A 10,154-nucleotide genomic window follows, 5' to 3' on the forward strand; every position below is an offset into this window, starting at 1 on the left:
AGAAGAGAGGGCATTGAATTTGAAGATCGCAAGGAGCTACACTACTACCTGATCCTGAATGTTGCTGAAGTTGGTGGCTAAACACAACTGATTAAAGTCAGTAGTGTTACTGCTTTATACAGCTATAAGTATATATTAATTCGTCAGCTAACATTGTTGTGGGTATAGAATATGATCGTTGATACTTCCCTATACTTCTTCCTCTCACAGTTCTCGATGGTACACTGTTTATTTGCTTTTTTTTGTTTTTTTTTTGGAAAGGAGGCAGGAGCGCTGCCAATGCATTAGGTTACATAAGTTTCCTAGTACAGGACCTGCTGCTTCATGAGTCGGCTTTACATGTGATGTTTGAATTCGTATATGTTGATTGGCTTGCTACTGGGTGCTAGTTGGTTTTGCGGCAGAGTAGTTGTTATCTTCGTCATTGGGGGCCTAAGTTGTGTCTTCATTTGCTATGTTGAGCTTGGACTAATTGTAATAAGCGCATTAAAGTGTATTTTCCCCCTTTCTTCTTAGATGATTCCCAACATCCAATTGTTTATTAATATGCATTATTTTTCCCCTTAATGTGTCTTCAAGGAGGATATAGTACGTAGCCATCACAAATTTGATGCTTCCTACTAATTGCTTCATTTTCCTTATGTCACAAAAGATTCGTGTGTACTTCTCCTCTGGTAACTCTGATATTGCTGTTCACTATGCTAGAAAAGATTTGTGCTGGCGGTAAAAAAAGGATTTATGCTGGCGGGTTTGGCAACTGCTAGCAACCTTCTGCCAGCACAAATGCATATTTGTTCCCACCGCACAGATGGATCTACTGGCGGGTGCGTGCAGGCCAGCTCCTAGCACCTTTGTGCAGGCAGGTGCCAATCCTTCCCGCTAGCACCGTAATTTCCGTGTGCCAACACAGATTGTTTCTGGTCTCTTATGCATGTACGTGTATACTGGATGGTACAGATTATTCCAATTTGCTTGCTGGTTAGTGAATAAGCATCATCCAGTATTTATGGTATTATATAGAAGGAATATGTCAAATTGAATTTTAGCTATTCTGATGGCGCAATAAAATTTGATGCATCAATAGGATGGAGCCAATATTCATGGAATAGGAATACTGTAAGCAACCACGGAAATTAGGGAAGCGTTCTCACCTCCATAGAGTCCGCGTACCTTTGTTTATATAGGCAGGGAAACACCCCCGTGTGGTTTACAAGTTTGCAATCTCAGGTGGTTGTTGAGGCCGATTCATCTAAGATATTCAGCTAGTTTGTTACAACAACTCTACAACTTATCTACAACAGAAGATCTAGATGAATCAGCTCCAATCTAACCCGATTATAACTGTAAGCAACCACGGAAATTAGGGAAGCGTTCTCACCTCCATAGAGTCCGCGTACCTTTGTTTATATAGGCAGGGAAACACCCCCGTGTGGTTTACAAGTTTGCAATCTCAGGTGGTTGTTGAGGCCGATTCATCTAAGATATTCAGCTAGTTTGTTACAACAACTCTACAACTTATCTACAACAGAAGATCTAGATGAATCAGCTCCAATCTAACCCGATTATAACTGTTACATTGATATCTAACAGCCCCCCTCAACCATAACTTTCCTAAGTTAAGATTGTATCTAAACTGTTCTAGCTTCTTATTTGTGAGAGCCTTGGTAAACCCGTCAACAACTTGATCATGAGTGGAGATGATTCGAACCTCCAGTAATTTCTGAGCAACACGTTCCCTCACAAAGTGGAAGTCGACCTCAATATGCTTTGTGCGAGCATGGAAGATAGGGTTTGCTGTCAAGTAGGTAGCTCCAATGTTACCACACCAGAGCCTTGCTACTGGAGGAAAGGAGAAACCTAACTCTTTGAGAAAATTTTGAATCCACATCACTTCTACCATTGCATTTGCTAATACCTTGTACTCAGCCTCTGTACTGGACCTAGACACTGTGGCTTGCTTCCTTGCACTCCATGATACTAGGTTGTCTTCAAGATACACAGCAAACCCTTCAGTCGATCTCCTGTCATCAACATCATGTGCCCAGTTTGCATCAGAGAAAGCACTTACAAGCATAGAGGAGGATTTCCTTATTTTTATTCCAACATCAGTTGTAAATTTCAGATATCTCAGTATTCTCTTTACCGCAGATCAGTGAGTTATTGTGGGAGAATGTAAAAACTGGCAAACCTTGTTTACTGCAAAGGCGGTATCTGGACGAGTTAAGGTCACATATTGTAATGCACCAACAATACTCCTATAACGTGTTGCATCTTCAGGGATGAGTTGTTCTCCTTCTTCAAGGGTCAGTTTCTCAGAAGTGGACAGTGGTTTATAGACAGGCTTACAATGTGACATTCCAGCACGCTTAATAATATCAGATGCATATTTGCTTTGTGACAAGTGAATACCATTGCATGCCTGTTTTACTTCTATCCCAAGGAAGTAGTGGAGAGTTCCCAAGTCCTTTAGAGCAAAGTCAGACTTGAGATCCTTCAATAGTGTTGTTACTGCATTCTGAGAAGAGCTAGCTACAATTATGTCATCAACATAAATCAACAAAAATATGGTAATACCACCCTTATTAAAGAAGAACAATGAAGTGTCAGCCTTAGAAGGATTGAATCCAAGTTGCTATAGTTTTTCACTCAACCTTGAATACCATGCTCTGGGGGCTTGTTTCAAGCCATATATTGCTTTATCTAACTTGCAAACATATGAGGCTAAGTCCTTATCTTCATACCCTGGTGGATGTCTCATATAGACATCCTCCTCAAGAACACCATGCAAAAATGCATTCTTTACATCTAGCTGCCTGAGACACCATCCTCTGGATACTGCTATAGATAGAACAACTCTAATAGTGGCTGCCTTGACAATAGTTCTGAAAATATCTTCATAATCTATCTCATATCTTTGTTTGAAACCTTTTTCTACCAAACATGATTTATATATGTCTATACTCCCATCGGATTTCCTTTTGATCTTATACACCCATTTACGGTCTATGAGATTTCTACCCTTTATTGCTGGAACTTAGTGCCATGTTTTATTAGTTTGCAAAGCACTATATTCTTCATTCATAGCTAACTTCCAACTACTATTAGTAAAATCTTGGGGCTCACCATTAGCAGCTAAGCAATCATATCCATACCTCACAGTACCATCTGTATACTATTTTGCCTTCCTTGTTCCAGCTTGCAGCCTTGTGCGCGGGTGATTTTGCTCTATCACTGTTGATGGTGACATTGTTTGTGCAGGGACTCCATCAGCATGCGGTGCTGCATCTGTAGATGTTTGAGCCACAGACAATCCAGCACCTGAGACCTGGCTGGGGACAGGATCTCCATCGGTGCATGAGCGACGAACGGCGGGCGAGCACGTGTTGGATGTCTGGCCGCCCCCATCGGCCTCCCGCGCACTACCGCTGACAGGAGACAACGTGTCGTCGTGGGAGAGGCGCGGCTTGGAGTCCAGGCCAAATCCGCCTGACACGCGCGTGGGAGGCACCGTTCCTGAGTCTGATCCGCCTGCAGGCAAATCATCCTGGTGACCCGTGCTATTCCCGCCTTCTTGTATCTCTTGCATACAATCATTGTTTTCTTCCGCAAAAGGATCATTAGATGCAAAATTTTGAACACTAGTCAACATGTGATCAACTGTATTATTATCCCCCCTATGATCCATGTGCGAAGCTGAAGGAAAAAGATCAGGAAGGAGATTAATTTATGCTCTTAGGCATGCTCCAGCGTTTGCGTGTAGCTCTTGGAAGGGAAAGACAGATTCATCAAATATGACATCTTAGATGTAGACTCGCCCCATGGCCATGTCCAGACATTTGTAGCCTATATGAGAAGAGCTATAACCCAGAAAAACACAACGTTTGGAATGGAAAGCGAGTTTATGAGAATTATATGGTCTAAGATTAGGCCAATATGCACACCCAAAGACTTTTAGAAAGGAGTAATCTGGTTTCTTGTGAAAGAGATATTCAAAAGGTGTGGGAAAATCCAGAATCTTTGAGGGCGTACGATTTATTAGGTAGGCTGCAGTGGCAAAAGCTTCATCCCAGAATTTGAGAGGCATAGATGCATGAGCAAGTAAAGATAGCCCGACTTCAACAATATATCTATGTTTGCACTCAACTGCTCCATTCTGTTGGTGAGCAAGTGGACAGGATACAAGATGAGTAACACCAATTTTAGTAAAAAATGAGCTAAGCTTCTGATACTCGCCTCCCTAATCTGTCTGCATAGCAATGATCTTACTATTGAAGAGACGTTCAACCATGTATTGGAAATCATGAAATTTTTAGAAGACTTCAGATTTGAAGCGAAGCAAGTAGATCCAAGTAAATTTACTATAATCATCAATGAAACTAACATAGTATTTATTTCTGCCTACTGAATCAAAGGTAGGACCCCATACATCTGAAAAAAATAAGTTCTAGTGTCTTAGATGAAGCACTAGTGGGAACTGAATAAGAAAGTTGTGGCTCTTGGCCTGTTGACATGCATCACAGACAGAGTTTTTATTGGACTCTACTAAACAAGAAAGATTATTGCTGCTAATGACTCAATCTGAAATGATGGATGGCCTAGGCGACTATGACACCTTTCCGGAGAGGGCTTCAAGGCACCAAAAGCTTCTCTCCTTGAGGTGGCCGATGGCATGGGGTAGAGGCCGTTTCTACATCTGCCTTCTAGTAGAATCCTCTTCGTTGCTTGATCCTTAACAACAAAGTAATTTGGGTGAAACTCGAGGAAAGCATGGTTATCAGATGCAAGGCGATGAACAGAAACTAAGACACTAAGTTTTTGTCAGCAGCAGGAACATGAAGAACATGATTAAGATGCAAATTACGACTAGGGGTTTTAATAATAGCATGACCAATATGACTAATATTCATACCTACATCGCTTGCGGTGTGGATCTGATCCTTCCCCTTGTACTTGTCTCTCACAATAAGCTTCTCCAGCTCTCCTGTGATGTGATCTGTTGCTCCAGTATCAATGTACCAGTTTGTGTCCATGCCATAGCCATGTGTAGCTGCAGATGCGCTCTTCTGATTTGGCACATAATCCTCATCGAACCTGTACCAGCATTCAATAGCAGTATACCCATATTTGTCATAGACCTGGCACTAGGGTTTGTCAGTGTTGGAGCTTCCGCGACCTCCAATTCCGCATCCTCCTAACGCACCTGATGATGTGTTGCGGCCACGGCCTCCTCCACATCCATGGTAGTTTCCACCACCACGGCCTCGCTTGGTAGAGTTGGCAGATCCCTGTGATCCACCATGCAGCAGATCCATCCTATAAATCAAAGCTGAGAGAATAGCTCCCCCACGGTGATTGGCTCGACTCGTGCAACAATGGCCAATACCAAGGGGTTGTATTCGATGTCAAGGCCGGCCAGGATGTAGGAGACCAATTCTTCGTCTCCAATGGGCTTTCCAGCGGCAGCCATGTCATCTGCAAGCGATCTCATCTTGCCAACATACATAGTAATTGACATGTTACCTTTCTGAGTCGTGGCAAGGGCAATCCTGGTGTTGACCGCCCGTGCGCGTGAGGCAGATGCATACATCTGCTCCAATGCAGTGTATACCACATGAGGGGTCTCTAGCGTGGCGACCTGTGCCACGACGTCCCGTGACAAAGATGTCATCAGGAACCTAGCACTTGCTGCTCCAGAGAGTGCACCGGGTGATGTACTCCGGGTGGGCATCTTTGTCGCCTTTTCTCCAACCTTGCCGTCGATCTCAGCAGGGGGGGCGACGTTGGTGCCGTCAAGATAGCCCTGCAGCTGTGCTCCTCGCAGCATGGGCATGACTTGTGCTTTCCATAATGGAAAGTTCGTCTTGGAGAGCTTCTCGGTGATAGTTTGGCCTAGCAGTGGCGTAGCAGCAGCGAATGAGGAGCTCGCCATTGCGTATGGATTTTTGGTGGATGATGGCTAGATGTATTTGTGGGAGGTGGCTTTGATTACCATGTAAGCAACCAGGGAAATTAGGGAAGCGTTCTCACCTCCGTAGAAGCTACGTACCTTTGTTTTTATAGGCAGGGAAACACCCCTGCGTGGTTTACAAGTTTGCAATCTCAGGTGGTTGTTGGGGCCGATTCATCTAGGAGATATTCAGTTAGTTTGTTACAACAACTCTACAACTTATATACAACAGAAGATCTAGATGAATCGGCTCCAATCTAACCTGGTTACAACTGTTACATTGATATCTAACAAATACAAGAGAATGGGATCATTTGGTCTCATCATCACACAGTCCACGGTTCAGTGACAAGGACCCTATTTTCAAATTCTTGTCTTACCACGGTATTGATCTGACCAGGCCCCAAATCCTAGCGGTTACAAATGGTTTTTCATAACCAGCCAGTTTTCAATTGCCATGATCCTCAATTGTCATCTCTAGTTCTCTACCCGTTGCTCAAAAGAAGCGTGAGGAAGGGCACCTCCCTTCCTTCTGCCAGCGCGAGTATCATATAATGAGATAATCGCTCTAATAGGACATTTTCTGACCTTGCAGCCTGATACGCGGAGGTTTGTGACAAAGGTTGTCAAGCAGGACTACTCGAGGTGCCTGAGGGTACTCATCAAAACAGTAGACTTCACGCAGCAGACAACGGAGTTGCAGGAGTTGCTTGGTGAGGCACAACAAATAATAGAAGAGTTGGGAGGTGAGAGTAATCGGAAGTATAAGTATGATATGTAGGAAAACCACGTTACAGGCGGACATTAGGAAATCAGATTGAAAGCTGGCATGAAAGGACTTCCTCAGACTTTATCAACTTGTTAGAGCCCAATGGCTTGTACATTTTCTGCAATGTTTGAAGGTTGCAAGAGAGAATCACTTGCCCAGGGATACGCAAAACATAAGCCGTTATTCATCGTAGAGGAGAAATTTACAGGAAAGGTTTATTACCTGGTAAGATTTTGTGCATTTTGCACAGTCGGTGTACTTCCATCTTCCCTATTTTAAAACATGGGGTGTTTGTAAAGTTGGATGCATGTAGGGAGGACTCATGAAGGGTTGGGTTGGGCACTTAGGTTTACCCAATATTTTGGGTCAGATTATTTGGAGTTTTCTTTTTCTAAATTCGTATTTGGAAATTGATACCAATGTTTTCGCAAATAAATGAAATTATGTAAAATTTCATAGACGGAAAACCAAAATCTTTAACACTACTAGAGAAAGAGTCATCCCAGCCACCCCATCACCTCCGATTTTCAGCAATCCGGCGGTAATAACTCATCACCGCTAGTTTTTTACATAATCCGGCGGTAAAAATGAAACCGGCGGTGATGATTTTTAACATCACCGTTGGCTCGTAATACGAGCCGGCGGTGACCGCTGGCTCGTATTACAAACTGGCGGTGATGTCTCCCTCGGACCAGAAATTTTTATGAAATCCAATTTACCAGGAACTCGCATCCGCCCCCTCCCCCCCTCCTTCCGCGACCCCTCCCCCCACCCGCACACCCTCCTCTCTCTCCGCCCACTTCTTCTCCAGCACCGTCCCTCTCTCCCCACTTCTCCAGCGCTCCCTCTCCTCCTTTCCCCGGTCGGCCGGATCCCCCTCCCTCTCCTCCCTCTCCTCCCTTCCTTGGCAGATCTCAACCCTTCCCTTCCTCTCCTCTCCCCCGGCCAGATCTCTGCCACCCCTCCCTTTCCCCCTCCGCGTGCCCCTCACTCGCCAGTTGTAGTGAGGAGCGGCAGCGGGGTGAGGAGCGGGCGCGACATGCTCGGAGGCCAGGGGCGCAGGTGCGGCATGCTCGAAGGCCGGCGGGCGCGGGCACAGGCATGGCTAGCGGCGCACGGCGGGGCTCGGCGGCCGGCAGGCACAGCCTCAACTAGTGGCATGGCGACAACTCCTCTCTCTCTGAGTCACAAGGAGGCTGCGGCCGAGGTGTGGCCGCCGTTGCGCTCCAGGCTCGGCGGCGGCCGGATCCAGCTCGCCGTGACACTCTGAGCTCCAGTGGCGTCCGGATCCAGTAGTGGAGCGGAGTGGCGATAGTAGGGATTTTTTTTTTATAATAAGGCTTCACCGCCGGTTCCAAAACCGGCATCACTGCCGGTACCCCCACCACTGCCAAATTTCATATGACGGATCCTAAACAGGCAGTGAAGGTGGTTTTGGAGCTGGCGGTGATGGCATTTTCTCTAGTAGTGGTGGCGCAATGCTTTGAGTGCCAAAATTTAGAAGGAAAATTACTCACTGCCTAAATAGGGCGCTAGGTTCCTCTTGCTCCACGTATGGCCCACGTGACCATTGCGACCTCCTTGATCTTATCTTAACAAAAGAGATGATGCTTCACGTTGTTGAAAAGCACTCTTGAGATAGATATATTGGTGCCTTCGTTTCCACCAGAGTCTACTCTTTGGGTGGATTTGACATACGAATAGGAGCAGCTTCGTGGAATAAGATTGCGGTAAGAAGATATCACGTGGCGCTAAGGATGATGCAACTAATCTGAGAGGGCTCAAATTCGAATATTTGGGGCCCAAAAAACATTCAAGTGGCAACTATCGGTGTGTTAAAGTTTTTGTGACAGAACAACCATCTAATTTAAATGGAACACACATTTATACGACACCATTGACAAATTAGGCATATTTATTTACAAGGTACTAGTATTGATAAAGAAAAACTTGGAAAAAATCATTAAAAAAAACTGGTACTAAAACGTCACTATTCTTCCATCACAGCTCACAGGACAATCACTGGACCAATGACTTAGGCCTAATAAACCTAGAGCGCATCCAACGGAAGATATGGCCAGTGAGCTGAACTTGCTGGCCATGGCGGCAATCTTGGTAACCATGATCCGCTCCGTCTCCGAGACAGGAGCACCGTCGACGTCCTTGGTGAACCATGGGCACCGGAGTGCGGCAGTCGCCGTCAGCCGCTTCTCGGGGTCACACGTCAAGAGCCCTTTGAGCACCTGGAATCCGTCCGTTGACAGCATCTCCTCGTTGAACATCTCGCGCAGCCGGTTGCGGTGCCGCGCTCGCAGCTGCCGCGCCCGCCACACCTGCACCTCGTCGTCGTAGGCCGGCCTGGGGCTTCATGGCCTCCCACACCCTCTTGCACGGCACGCCGAGCACGTCGAAGATCTTGAAGAGCTGGTGGGTCTCATCCTTCCCCGCGAACGGCGGCTTGCCGGTGAGGAGCTCCGCCATGACGCAGCCGAGCGACCACGCGTCCACGAGAGTCGTGGTCGGCGTTCTTCGCCAGCACCTCCGGCGCCATGTACGCCATCGCCACGTGTCCTTCTCGGGACTTGACCGCCCCGTAGTTGCAGATCCTGGCGGCGCCGCTGTCGCCGCCGCCGACGAGGATGTTTTCGGGCTTGATGTCCCGGTGCACGATGCCGTGCCCGTGCATCACCTCAGCGCCGGCCAGCAGCTGCCGCATGACGCGGCGCACCTCCGGCTCCGAGAACGGCCGGTCGCCGCCGCGGTCTCCCATGACGGCCCTGACGCTCTGGACTGCGCGCGACGGTGCGGAATGCAGCGAACGAGGGGTGGCTGCCGCCGGCAGCCGTGAAGCAGGCCTCACGCAGGACGTCGCCGGCGTGGCTCCCGCCGCTCCTGCGGTGAAGGGACTTCACGGCGACGGCCTGGCCCGGCGCGCGGTGGCGCGCCCTCACGACGACGACGCCGCTCTCGCCCTGGACGAGCCTGCGCCCTTCCTGCTTGTACCCGTGGGCGCTGGCCATGCGGCGCTTCCGCCTGAAGGCCCTCGGCCTCCCCTCGGCGGCGGTGGTGGCGACGTCGTCGATCATCGCGGAGATGACGGCGGCTCGCCGGCGCTGATCGTTGTCCCGGCGCGGCGGTGCTCCTGGATCATGTCGCAGATGGCCGCGACCCGCGTGGCAACCGCGGTCATTTGCGCTGGGCCGGCGCGCTCGCCGTCAGCCATGGAGCTTGGGACGGTGTCAAGCTCTAGCTCTGTGGGGGCGGCAGAAATGGCGATCGAGGACGGAATTGTTCGCGTTTGCAAATGCGCGCTTGGGAACTGGAGAAGCTTTTGGTGATCACCGGAGGGAGATTCAGGGGGATTATATGGAGGAGAGCCCCTGGCCCCTGCTGCCGATCGGTAACGCTGATTGCTATGAGAAGTTGAGGACAATGGCA

At 48.0% G+C, this 10,154-nt stretch overlaps 1 pseudogene; it reads right to left on the bottom strand.

Moving 5' to 3' along the window:
* Positions 1-8,695: 8,695 nt before the first annotated feature.
* Positions 8,696-9,906, bottom strand: LOC105914590 (annotated as a pseudogene).
* Positions 9,907-10,154: the final 248 nt, after the last annotated feature.

The sequence above is a fragment of the Setaria italica genome, chromosome VI, assembly GCF_000263155.2.
Source record: "Setaria italica strain Yugu1 chromosome VI, Setaria_italica_v2.0, whole genome shotgun sequence".
NCBI lineage: Eukaryota > Viridiplantae > Streptophyta > Magnoliopsida > Poales > Poaceae > Setaria > Setaria italica.